The sequence below is a fragment of the Elephantulus edwardii genome, unplaced genomic scaffold, assembly GCF_000299155.1.
Source record: "Elephantulus edwardii isolate Elephantulus edwardi_28Jun2011 unplaced genomic scaffold, EleEdw1.0 scaffold00479, whole genome shotgun sequence".
Taxonomy (NCBI): domain Eukaryota; kingdom Metazoa; phylum Chordata; class Mammalia; order Macroscelidea; family Macroscelididae; genus Elephantulus; species Elephantulus edwardii.
In genome coordinates, this window is record NW_006400229.1 from 63,307 (window position 1) to 75,753 (window position 12,447).

A 12,447-nucleotide genomic window follows, 5' to 3' on the forward strand; every position below is an offset into this window, starting at 1 on the left:
AATGCCTCTGGAAAACCACTGGAGGGTTAGCTCTCAAGGAGAGAGAGAGAGAGAGTTATTAACTTAAAAGTTGACTTTTAAAAAATAATTACATTTAGCTATGTCTAGTCTACGGTTGGGAACAGGGAAGAAGAACCAGTGGCTGTAAAACAATTCTCCACATTCAATGATTTATTCAGTGTATATACTTTTTATAAGAAACACAAACACAAGCTATGCACATTAATTTCACCTGATGGTATGCATAGAACCCAAATAAATTACATTTGTGGAAAGAATCACAGGAGAAGCTTACTATCAGCTTACAATTAGGCCAGATTCAAATTGTGGAACAGACAACCAACTACTTATTTGCAAGTTCGAGCTGAAGTTGAAGAAAATAAAATAAAATCCACTGGAACCAAAATGTGACCTTAAGTCTATCCCACTCAAGTTTCAAAACCATCTCAAAAGCAGGTTTGAGGACTTGAACACCAATGAATGAACACCAAATTAGCAGTGGGAAGATAACAAGAATATTGTTCATGAAGAATGCAAACGATCATTATAAAGGCTGAAGAGAAAGAAAAGACCAACATGGATGTCAGATGAGACTCTGTATATTGCATTAGCGTGCTGAGAAGACAAAGCTAAAGGAAGAAATAATGAAACTAAAGAGCTGAACAGAAAATTTCATAGAGCATCTTGGATGACAAAGCAAGATACTATAATGAAATGTGCAAAAGAGTTGGAGTCAGAAAATCAAAAGGGCCTAATTCGCTCAGAATTTCTTAAACTGAAGGAGTTGAAAAACAAATTCAAGCCAAAAGTGGCAATCCTTAAGGATGCAATTGGCAGAAAGTTAAATGATCCAAGGAGCATCAAAAGAAGGCGGAAGTTCAAGTTATTCTGAAAGTCTTGACAAAAATCAAGGCTCCAGGAGTTGACAGCATACAAATTAACTTAACAAACAGATGCTGGATGTGCCCTGGATATGCCCAATAAGTTGTGCCAAGAAATCTGGAGAATAACAACCTGGAGAACTAACTGGAAGAGATCAATATTTGTTCCCATTCCAAAGAAAGGTGACCTGACAGAGTGTGGAAGTTATCGAAAAATGTCATTAATATCCCATGGAAACAAGACTCTGCCGATTTTTTTTCGGAGAGTCAACCCAGCTCAATATTATTGGGGGCTGCTGTGTACTTATATGCAAGCAAGTAAACAAGAAGACTGGATAGGGTGGGCTTGCAGACATGGGACATGCAGATTGGATAGGGAACCTCAGCCTCATGCGGAACACGTCAACAGAGAACCACCAGATGTGCAGGCTGGTTTTAGAGAGGTCCTGGTACTAGGGATATTATAGCTAATGTTAGATAGATCTTGGCAGAAAGAAGAGAGTACCAGAGCAATACCTATCTGTGATTCATTGACTATGCAAAGGCTCTTGACTATATGGGTCACAATAATATGTGGCTGACTCTGAGAAGAATGGGAATCCCAGAATATTTGATTGTGCTTATGCAAAACCTATACTTGAACCAAGAGGCAGTCGTCAGAACAGAGCAAGGAGACACTGCATGGTTCAAAATCAGGAAGGGTGTCTGCCTCCATACCCTTTCAATCGGTATGCAGAATAGATCATCTGGGATGCTGGGCTGTATGTGGAGGAATGTGCCATCAGGATTGGAGGAAGAATAATCAACAATATGAGTTATGCAGATGACACAATCCTACTTGCTGAAACTGAGGATGACCTGAAGAGCTTGTTGTAGAAGATCAAGGACTTTAGCCTTCAATATGGATTGAAGCTCCACATAAAGAAAACAAAGATTCTCACCACTGGGCCAATTGGCAGCATGAGTATGGATGGTGAAGAGATTGAGATAGTTAGCAGTTTTAGTTTGCTTGGCTCAATAGTCAACACTCTTGGTACCAGCAGCCAGGAAATCAAGAGGTGAATTGCAGAGTACTGAAGAGCAACGATGTTAGGCTTGAGACTAAGGTGTGCCTGATCTGGTAGGTGTGCCTATAGTCTTCACAATTGCATGCTATTATCTGAGAGCCGGACAGTGACTAGGGATGATAGAAATAGAACTGATACCTTCGAGCTGTGGTCCTAGAGTGTAGAATATACAATGAACTGATATGAGAACAAACACAAGTTTGTTTTGGAGAGGTTGAAACCGTGCTTCTCCTTGGAGGCAAGTATTCTGAAGCTTCATCAGACATACTTTGGGCAAGCTGCAAGGAGGGACCAGTCCTTGGAGAGGGACATCATGTTTGGGAGAGTGGACGGCCAGTACAAGAGAGGAAGACCCTTGATGAGATGGATCAATTAAGTAATTGGAGTGATGGCAGTAGGTCTGTCAGAGACAGTAAGGTTGGCATAGGATAGAGCAAGGTTTTGGGCTTTTATACATAGGGTTGCTATGAGTTACAAGGAACTCGATGACATAGAACAACAGTCTATTCTTACCTTAACTGCAGATACCTGGTATTGCAAATCAACATGGTTTTGCAAATAATCAACAACTTTGGGACTAGAATAAAAGAAAGAGTTCTTTTAAACTGGGCATCAAGATTTGAGGTAGACTGGAGCAGGACTCTTGTGAGAGCAAGGCTCTGGTAATGTTGGAGAGTCTGTGGTACTGCTGCGGAGAAATTGTGACAAGGTGTGACCTGAGGCTGCTTACATTTGTACTGGAACAATTAAGGGTTTTGTTATTCTTGCTATATGCTTGAAGGAGAAGCTGACTTATAACTGTTTTGAGGCAAACCTTGCTGGATGATTTGTATTTGACTGCGAAACTGAAACCAGAACCTAGAATAATTGATGAAATGTGTTTTGGAACTTGGGCTAAAATCTTGGAACTTGTTTTTGGTGATATTATTTGCCATTTCCCAATTTACTTTTCTAATATACCCCATACTCAGTACCACAAATGAGTCTATGAGTCAACAATTAATAAACAAGTCTCTTTCAGTTGATGTGGATCTAGAGGTACTATGGGGCTTGGCAGCCAGCTTTTTACCTGTTTTCTGCCCTGGGACCATGAAAGACTGTGATGTTCTTACTTCTTCTGGTCCTTTCATGGCCTAGTGTTCTTATGTCCCATTTTTTCTTCCAAACCACCAAAAACAACATATTTGTCAATATTTGTCTGCATTTTTTCCTATTCTCAAGAAGGGTGGTCCAACTGAATGTGGAAAGTATTGAACGATATCATTGATATCACATGCTAGCATAATACTGCTGGTGATCATTCAAATATGGCTGGAAAAGTACATAGACAGGGAATTGCCAGAAGTTCAAGTGAAACTTAGAAGAGGCCATGGCACCAAGGATATAATTGCTAATGTCAGATGGATCCTGGCTGAAAATAGGGACTATCAGAAGAATATTTATTTATTCTTTATTGACTATGCAAAGGCAATTGACTGTGTGGATCATGAGAAGTTGTGGCTGATATTGAGAAGAATGGGAATACCAAAGCACTTGATTGTGCTCATGAGAAACCTATACGTACACCAGGAAGCTGTTGTGCAAATGGAGCAGGGGAATATTGCATGGTTGGAACTGGGAAAGGAGTGTGTCAGGGATGTCTTGTCTCCATAACTGTTCAATCTATATGCTGAAGAGATTATCTGGGAAACTGGACTTAATTACTGTCTTTGAGCTGTGGTGTTGGAGAGAGCACTGAACATTCCATGGATGGACAAGAAAATGAATAGCAATGTCTTGGAAAGAGTGCAGCCAGAGGCAGGAATGATGAGATTTTTGCCCAACATAGTTTGTACATATTTCTATGAGGTGCTATTTCTGGGAGAGAGACATGACCTTGGGAAGGGTGGAAGGTCAGCAAAGGAGAGGAAAACCCTCAAACAAGTAGATTGCCAAGGTGATTGCTGCAATGGGCTCTTGAGTGTCACAAAATGTGGGAATAGTGCAGGACAGGACTGGTTTCAGATCTTTTGTTCATAGTGTCACTATGAATTTTACACAACTTGATGGCACCTAACAACATCTAACAGACATTTTGTTTGGTGCTTTCAAGTTTTTTGTAACTCATAACATCCCTATGTACAATAGCTCTGAAATCTGCTCTATCCTGTGCTAACCAATTGTCTCTGACACACTACACTCATTATTACCCCAGTCACTGAATCCATCTCATTGAGGGTCTTCCTCTCTTGAGCTGTCCCTCCACTCTTCCATGCATGATGTTTCTCTCCAAGGACTGGTTCTTCCTTGCAACATGCCCAAAATATGACAGATGACTCCTCAGAATCCTTGCTTTCAAGGAGCATCCTGGTTTCACCCTCTCAAGGATGAGCCTGTTTGTTCTTCTGGCAGTCCATGCTCTATTCAATACTCTTTCCAGTACCACAGTTCAAAGGTATCAATTCTCTTTCTATCATTCCTAGTCATTTCCCAGCTTTCTGATGCATAGCAAGTAATGGTAAAGACCATCAGCTGGATCAAATGTACCTTAGTCTCCAGAATGAAATCATTGTTCTTCAGTACTCTGGGGAAGTCTCTGACAAAAGACTTTCACAATGCAATTTGTCTTTTGGGTTCCTGGCTGTTGGTTCCAAGAATGTTGGTTGTGGAACCAAGAAAACTAAACTCTTAACAATCTCTTCACTGTATAGTATTAGGTTGCCAATCGGCCCTGGGGTGAGAATCTTTATTTTCTTGTTGTTGAGTTTCATTCCATATTTAACACGTCAGTTTCTGACCTTCTGCAGCAAGCACTCCAGGTTCCCCTCAGTTTCAACAAGCAGCATTGTATCATATGAATAATGCAGGTTGTTGATGAGTCTTCCTCAAATCCTGATGCCACACTACTCTTTGTAAAGTCCAGCCTCCCTGGTGATCTGTTCTACATCTGGATTGAAAGATATGGAGAGAGGATACATCCCTGGAATACACCCTTCCTGATAATGCATTGGTTTCTTACTCTTTTCTGATGATTGCTTCCTTGTCCAAGTGTAGGTTTCACTTGATCACAATGAAATGTGCTGGGATACCTGTTGTTCTTACAGTCAGTAACAATTGTTATCATCAATACAGTCAAAAGCCTTTGCATGGTCACTGAAGATATACATTCCTCTGATACTCTCTGCTTTCAACCATGATCCATCTATCATTAACTGTAATATCTCCAGTACCACGGCCTCTTCTAAACCCAGTCTACACATTTAGTAGTTCTCTGTTGATGTGCTGTTACCATCATTTTTTTATAATTTTCAGCAGAATCTTGCTTGTATATGATATTAATAATGTTGTTTGATATTTTCCACACTCTGTCGGGTCACCTTTCTTTGAAATGTGAACAAATATGAATATCTTTCAGTCAATTGGCCCTGTGGTTGCCTCCAGATTCCTTGGCACAACTTGGTGAGAGCATCCAGGGAAGTGTCTTTTGAAATATGTCAGTTGGTATACTGTCAATTCCTAGGGCCTTGGATTCTGCCCCTCCCTCCCCAATTCTTTCAGAGTAGCTTGATTTTTTTTTTTTACTTCATCACCACAGACTCTTGCTCATACGTTGTTTCATGAAATTCTGTGTCAGACAATTCCTTTTGGCACAGTGGCTGTATACTCTTTCCATCTTCTTTTAATGTTTTCTGGATCATGACCTATATCTCTATCTATCTATCTATCTATCTATCTATCTATCTATCTATCTAGTTACATAGTTGCTGTTGTTCTGTGCCATTGAGTCAGAACCTGCTCATATCTGATCCTTAAGTAAGTATTTAGAAGCCATAGATCACGTGATAGGTTATCAATATTCTTCCTGGCAAGCATCTTAATGTTTTCAAGCCACTTTGAACTGACAGTGAAACAACTTTGCAACTCCTTACCACTAGACTTCTTGTTGTAATATGCTGTCAAATCGATTATAACTCATAGCAACCCCATGAACATAGCTTTGAACCCTGCCCAATCTTGAGCTAATTTCACTGTCTCTGACACATTTGCTTTCATTGCCATAATCATTGTGACAATCCACGCCCTCCAAGGTCTTCCTCTCCTGTACTGACGCCCCACCTTTCCAAGCATGCTTTCCTTTCCCAAGGACTGTTCCTTCCTAGCAACATGCCAAAGTATATGATATGGAGTTTCAAAATCCTTGCCTCCCAAGAGCCAACAGGTTTTACTCTCTCATGGAATGTTCATACTCTTCTCCAGCCCAGCAACTCAAAGGAATAGATTCTTCTTCTGTATTCTTTATCCATTATTGAGCTCTCAGATTCATAGAAAATAATTGAGAAGATTATGTCTTGGTAAGGTGCACCTTAGTCTATAGACTTATATCATTGCTCTTCAGCAGTCTGGAGAGGCTGCTGACAGCAGAGTCTCCCAACCGTCATGTAATTGTCTTTTGACTTTCTGACTGTTATTGCCAAGAATGTTGATTGTAGAGCAAAGAAAGATGAAATTGCTAACAACTTCAACCTCTTCTCTATTCTTTTATCTATATTTCTAAAAAGTACCTATTTAATATATAATGTATAAAATATTCTTACTTAAGAATGAAATAAAATTTATTCATATTATTCATATTTTATGTGATGTGTAGATATGATTCCACTTGGTTATTTTAATAAAATACACTAATACTACTAAGGTATTTTATTAGCTTAATTATATTAAGCAATTGTGTTATCTAAGATATTTCACAGCATAAATAACTGAGGAAAAGACAAAACTTAAAGCAAAACAGGATTTTCTTTCTATAGCCTGTTAAATTAAGAAGTTCATATTTATTACTTCCTTTTATTATTTTTAACAAACTAAAGTAAGTTGAGTGGAAGAAATCATTACACAAAGAAAATAAATTTTTGGACTACAGTTAATTATACTTTGTTTTGTTGTAACTAATTCCCTATGAATATACATAAGCCTACATCTCCCATTTTGGTTTAATTATAAAGTCATTAAAAGCAGGAAATTACTAATGAAATCAGTTATGGAATTCGTAAATCATCTGCAAAACTACTTGTAGTAAAATATTATTTATAAAAGTGCAATTTCTATAGGCTTTGAGGATTTATTTAATGTACATTTTACATTGAACTGTTGTTTAATTATAGAAATAGAATAAAATTTTTAATTGTGAAACTATTTTTTATTGTTTAAATTACACTTGTTTTTAAGTCCTAGCAACAAAAACCAGAAAAGTAAAGAAAAACCCACTGTACTCTAGGTGAGTCTGAGTCACTGTGACCCTCAACAGGATATCTAAGCCAACTCCCCATTATTCTCCCTCAAAGCAGCCGGTGCATTTGAATTGCCAATATGTTTACACATTACACTACTAGGATTTTTAAAGTGCAGTTTCTTACCTACCATCTGGATTTTCAAATGTCCAAATTCTACATTTATTCAGAAAGCATTTTTTAATTTAAAATATTTAGTTTGGAAATTTCTTACTTAATTTTATTGCACTAATGTGAATTTTTTAGGTACTGTAAAGTCAGTTCTGACAAGTAGTAACCCTATATATAACAGAAGGATGTTGATGACCTAATCTCCGGGGAGTTGCACTGTTAACCCAAAGTTAGCCTCTCTAGTAGTTCAAATCCTCTATCTGCTCCACGGGAGAAAAATGAGCAGCCTCTTCCCATGTCATTTACAGCTTTGGAAATTCACTGGAGTATCATCTGTGAATTGATTCCAACTCATGAGAGATGCATGTACAACTAAAGGAAATACCTCCCAAACTATGCCACTTTGACAATCAACTCTTTGTTTGAGCCTAGTGTTATACCCACTACATCATTAAGTTCCTTGAGATTCTTCCTGTTTCACTACTATTCAAAATTTTATTTTTTAAGTATAATCTATATTAATTCTTATAGTCTTTGAGCTTCATCACTATACTTAATCAAGCTGCATGTTGAGGGAATAATCTGACAAATTAGACTATCTGATGACGAAATGGTAGTAAAAGGACAAGAAGGCTTACGCGATTTCAGCAGGTAAGTTTGTGTATCTGTATTTTATAGCTTGTTAAGGACTCTTGTTCCAATTCTGATGCCATGTTCTGTTTTATATAGCCTACTTTATCTATTATATGCTCATCATACAGAATGGATAACTATGGTGAAGAGATAAAATGGACATTTATCTTTCTTGCTTTTAAATAACAAATTATCCCCTTTTAAATTCTACTGTTACCTCTTGAAATATATAAAAATTATGAAAGAAAAAAATTAAATAATCTAGAATTTGAATTCTTCCTAAGGCTGTCTACTCCTCTTATGATCACTTAGTAGGAAATTTTTAATAATTAGTAAAATACAAGTAAATATAGTTTGGGTATTTTAAACTTTTAGTCAAGATTCATGGAACATCAGATTCTCATCTTTTGAGTCTGGTTTTACTATCTAGCTATACAGGATAAAATGTATACACTTCTTCCCCTATACAATTTACAGTCCCTTGAAACCTGTTAGTGGGTTTAAACATATGTAAACCAGTGTGTGTTTGTGTTAAATTAGGAAACCATTTTTTTTCTAAACAAGTCAGAAAAGCAGTACACTAAATCCTTTCCTTTAAATTTAAGTCAGAGATAATATTATTCACAACTTTAGAAAGATATGTGTACTATCTACAAGAACATGATAGTATAATAAGAATATGTATATGTGCATCTGTTTGTGTATATCCAGAGAGAAAAAGGGAGAGAAAGTGGAGGAGAGAAGGCTACATTTTTTTTGTCGTTCTTTTGGTTTGGTTCCCCCCCCTTTTATTTATTCATTGTTTCTCATTTCCTCTCTTCTTTTTCTCCCCCTCATGTAGCCCACTCAACAATGCACCTCTTGTTCCAGATTGTTCTCATACATATAATACATAATCATATATTCCTTACAGGCAGTTCTTCCACTCATCTGTTCTAATGCAGTGTTCATTATGTATCAAAAAGCTGCATGTTGTATGCCTCCAGTGATTTGAATCTACCAGTACACCAGTGGCTCAGAGGGAGAAAGATGATCAGTGTTCTCTTGTACAATTTACAGCTTTAAAACTCAATTGAAAACAATTATGATGAACTTTGTAAGTAAACCAGTATAAAATAAATAAATAAACCGAATAACGTTTTGTATGAGTCAGTAATAGAAGGCTTAAGAAGTGAGTTTGAGCTTATGTGCCAGTTGTTTTTGTTATGTGCTGTTGAGAAGCTTGTGGCTCATAACAACCCTATCCTATGTACAGCAGCCCTGAAATTTGCTCTATCCTGTGCCTTCTTTACTGTCTCTGATACACCTACCTTCTTTACCCCAGTCACTGTATCAATCCATCTCGGCAATTATCTCCCTGTCTTTCTTCATCCCTCCACCCTTCCAAGCATGATGTCTCTCTCTAAGGACAATTCATCCTTGAAACTTGTTCAAAATATATCAAATGAAGCCTCAGAAACCTTGCCTCCAAGGAGTAGTAGCTTGTCATCACCCTCTCTACGATTAACTTGTTTGTTCTTCTGGCAGTCCATGGTATATTCAACACTCTTCTCCAGCACCACAGTTCAAAGGCATCAGTTCTCCTTCTATCATCCCTAGACTATGTCTAGTTCTCTGATGCATAGTAGGCAATTGTGAAGACTATGGCCTACACCAGGCACAGCTTAGTCTCCAAACTGACACTGTTGTCCTTTAGTACTCTGGAGAGGTCCCAAACAGCAGATTTTCCCAATACAATTTGTCTTTTAACTTTCTGGCTGCTGGTATCAAATGTGTTGATTGTGGAGCAAAGTAAACTATAGCTATTAACAATTTCAATAACTTCAACACCAGTCATAATTCTGACAATTGACGCAGAGGTGAGAATCTTTGTTTTCTTGAAGTTGAGCTTCAATCCATATTGGGGGCTGCAGTCCTGAATCTTTTGCAGCAAGTGCTTTATGTATCAGACATAATTTTAAAAATATTCACTGTTGTCGAGTCAGAACAAACTCATAGTTGAACCTCTAGCAGGTTTTCAGAGGCCGTAAATCATGCAAGAGGAGAATGGCCATTTTTCTCTAATGGAGCGCCTTTTGGATTCAAAAAAGTCTGTTGTGCTGGTAACATAGCATCTTATTCTCTAGGCCACTAGAGCTATGATAAACATGTTACTGTTGTAGCTGTCTAACATCAAGTCCAAACTGACTCACATCTGACTGCAGGAGCTGTAGGTGCTGATGTGTCAGGAAGCATGAATGGCAACTGGCAATTGTGGCAAAAATTGATTGGAGAGTTAGAGTTAAATATACACCAATAGGAATAAGTAAGTATAGACCAATAGGAATAAGTAGTTATAGACCAATAGGAATAAGTAGTTATAGGCCAATAGGAATAAGTAGTTATAGGCCAATAGGAATAGGAAGTTATAGACCAATAAGAATAGGAAGTTATAGACCAATAGGAATAGATAGTTATAGGCCAATAGGAACAGTTAGGCTAGTAGAGTAAGAGCCAATAGGAATTAGGTTAGAAGCTATCTGGGCTAAGGGTATATAAGAGGATAGAAGAGGAAGGGTGAAAAAAGAGCTTTTTGAATCACCACAATAAAGAAGCATCAAGCTGCAATGAATCCCAGGGTCATGTTTTCCTTTATCCCGCTGGCGGGGCTGGAATGCGGCATCTGTTGGCCCATAAGGTGACCCTCTTCAGAAGTTGCAGGAAGGAGGCCCGTCAATAAAGTCCCAGGTAAGTAAGAGGACGGAGTACTAAAGGTATGGGTAGTACCGGATGTAAAGGGAGAGTTGAAGAAGCTTTGTGCTGGCTGCTAAAAGCCCGAAGATTAAAACTGAAACAAAAAAAACTTTAAATACCTTTTTTGAGACTGTAGAAGAAGTGGCCCCTGGTTCCTCGATACAGGACACTTAACTTTGGGGTCTTGGGAGAAATTAGGCAAGGATTTACAAAGGGTGGAAAATGTGAAAACTCTGCCTCCTGGGGTGATTGGATTGTGGACAATAGTTCAGTCTTGTCTTGGTAGCCCTGGCGATCCTTTTAAATCTCCTATTCAAGAGGCAGAAGAAGCTCTCAAGGAGCTCAAAGAAGTAAGATCAGCCACCCAAAGGGGAAGTGAGACCAGTAGTTCAGAATTGGAGGAGGGGGAGGACGAAGATGAGGTAGCAATTACAAAAGCTTTGAGTAAGATCGCTAACCCATCAGACACCCCTCCGCTTATAACTCCGTCTGCTCCTCCACCACCATCTGCTCCTTCCCCCTACGGGTTTAAGAAGGAGGAAGCAGCCAGTCATCATTACCCAGAGGTATGGGCTCGAGCCCCTCCCACCATGGGTGCATTTCCTGTTTTTGCAGATACTCAAGGTGCTAGGGTTCATGAGCCATTGGAGTGGAAAATAGTGCAGAGATTAGCAGAGGCAGTAAAGACCTACGGGCACAATGCTGCATTTACCATGGCTCAAGTAGAGACACTTCACAGATATTGTATGACCCCTGGAGACTGGCAAAGTCTTGCGAGAGCCTGTCTACCCCCTGGCCAATATCTAGATTGGAAATCCATCGTTACTGTATTTGCAGTAACACCAGCAGCCACTAATGCTAGGCTGGGGCAGCCCGCATGGGATGCTGACATGTTGTTAGGTCAAGGAAGATGTGCAAACCAACAGACTGGCTATCCGCAGGCCGTCTATGATCAAATTAATAACATCTGTACCCGAGCATGGAAGACCCTTCCGTGCTGAGGAAAGGCTGGAGGTAACTTGTCAAAAATCACTCAGGGACCCAAAGAGGCTTTCTCTGATTTCGTTGCTCGCATGGTAGAAAATGCTGGAAGAATCTTTGGAGATCCTGACATGGCTATGCCATTAGTCAAGCAATTAAATTTTGAGCAATGTAACTCAGAGTGCAAAAGAGCAATAACTCCTTACAAGGAAAAAGGCTTAGAAATTTGGCTGAAATTATGCAGGGATATCAGAGGACCGCTATCCAACTCAGGGGTAAAAGTAAGAAAAGTAATTTTTGCAGTTGTTGCAGTATGTAGGGTTAAAGCCAGTGGGTGGAGCGTGGTCAAATTTTAAAACTTGGTATAATGTTATCAGAGATTTATGAATAGCACATAAAGTACAAATTCCTATTGAATTTTAGCCTGTATGGACTTTAATAAGAAAAGTAACTGTGTTGATTCTTTTAAGTTTGTTATTGTTGTTTGTTGTCTTATTAGGTTTAATGTAATAATAGTACTTTAAGCTCATACAATTTGATAATTTCTGTGAAATATGAAAAGTAAGAATGAAGCTAACTTAGGAGAAAAATCTTGATTCGTAAGATGAGGTAAGCAAAGAATAAGTTATAAAGATTGATAAATTTAAAAGCTGCAGCTGAAAAAAATTTTAACATGGATTAAAATCTCTGAGTTAGTATAAAGTTTTTAAAAATAGACTGCATTTGAAAGATGGCTAGTTTTTCTTTATTTTTGGTAGTCCGGAATGCCAACAG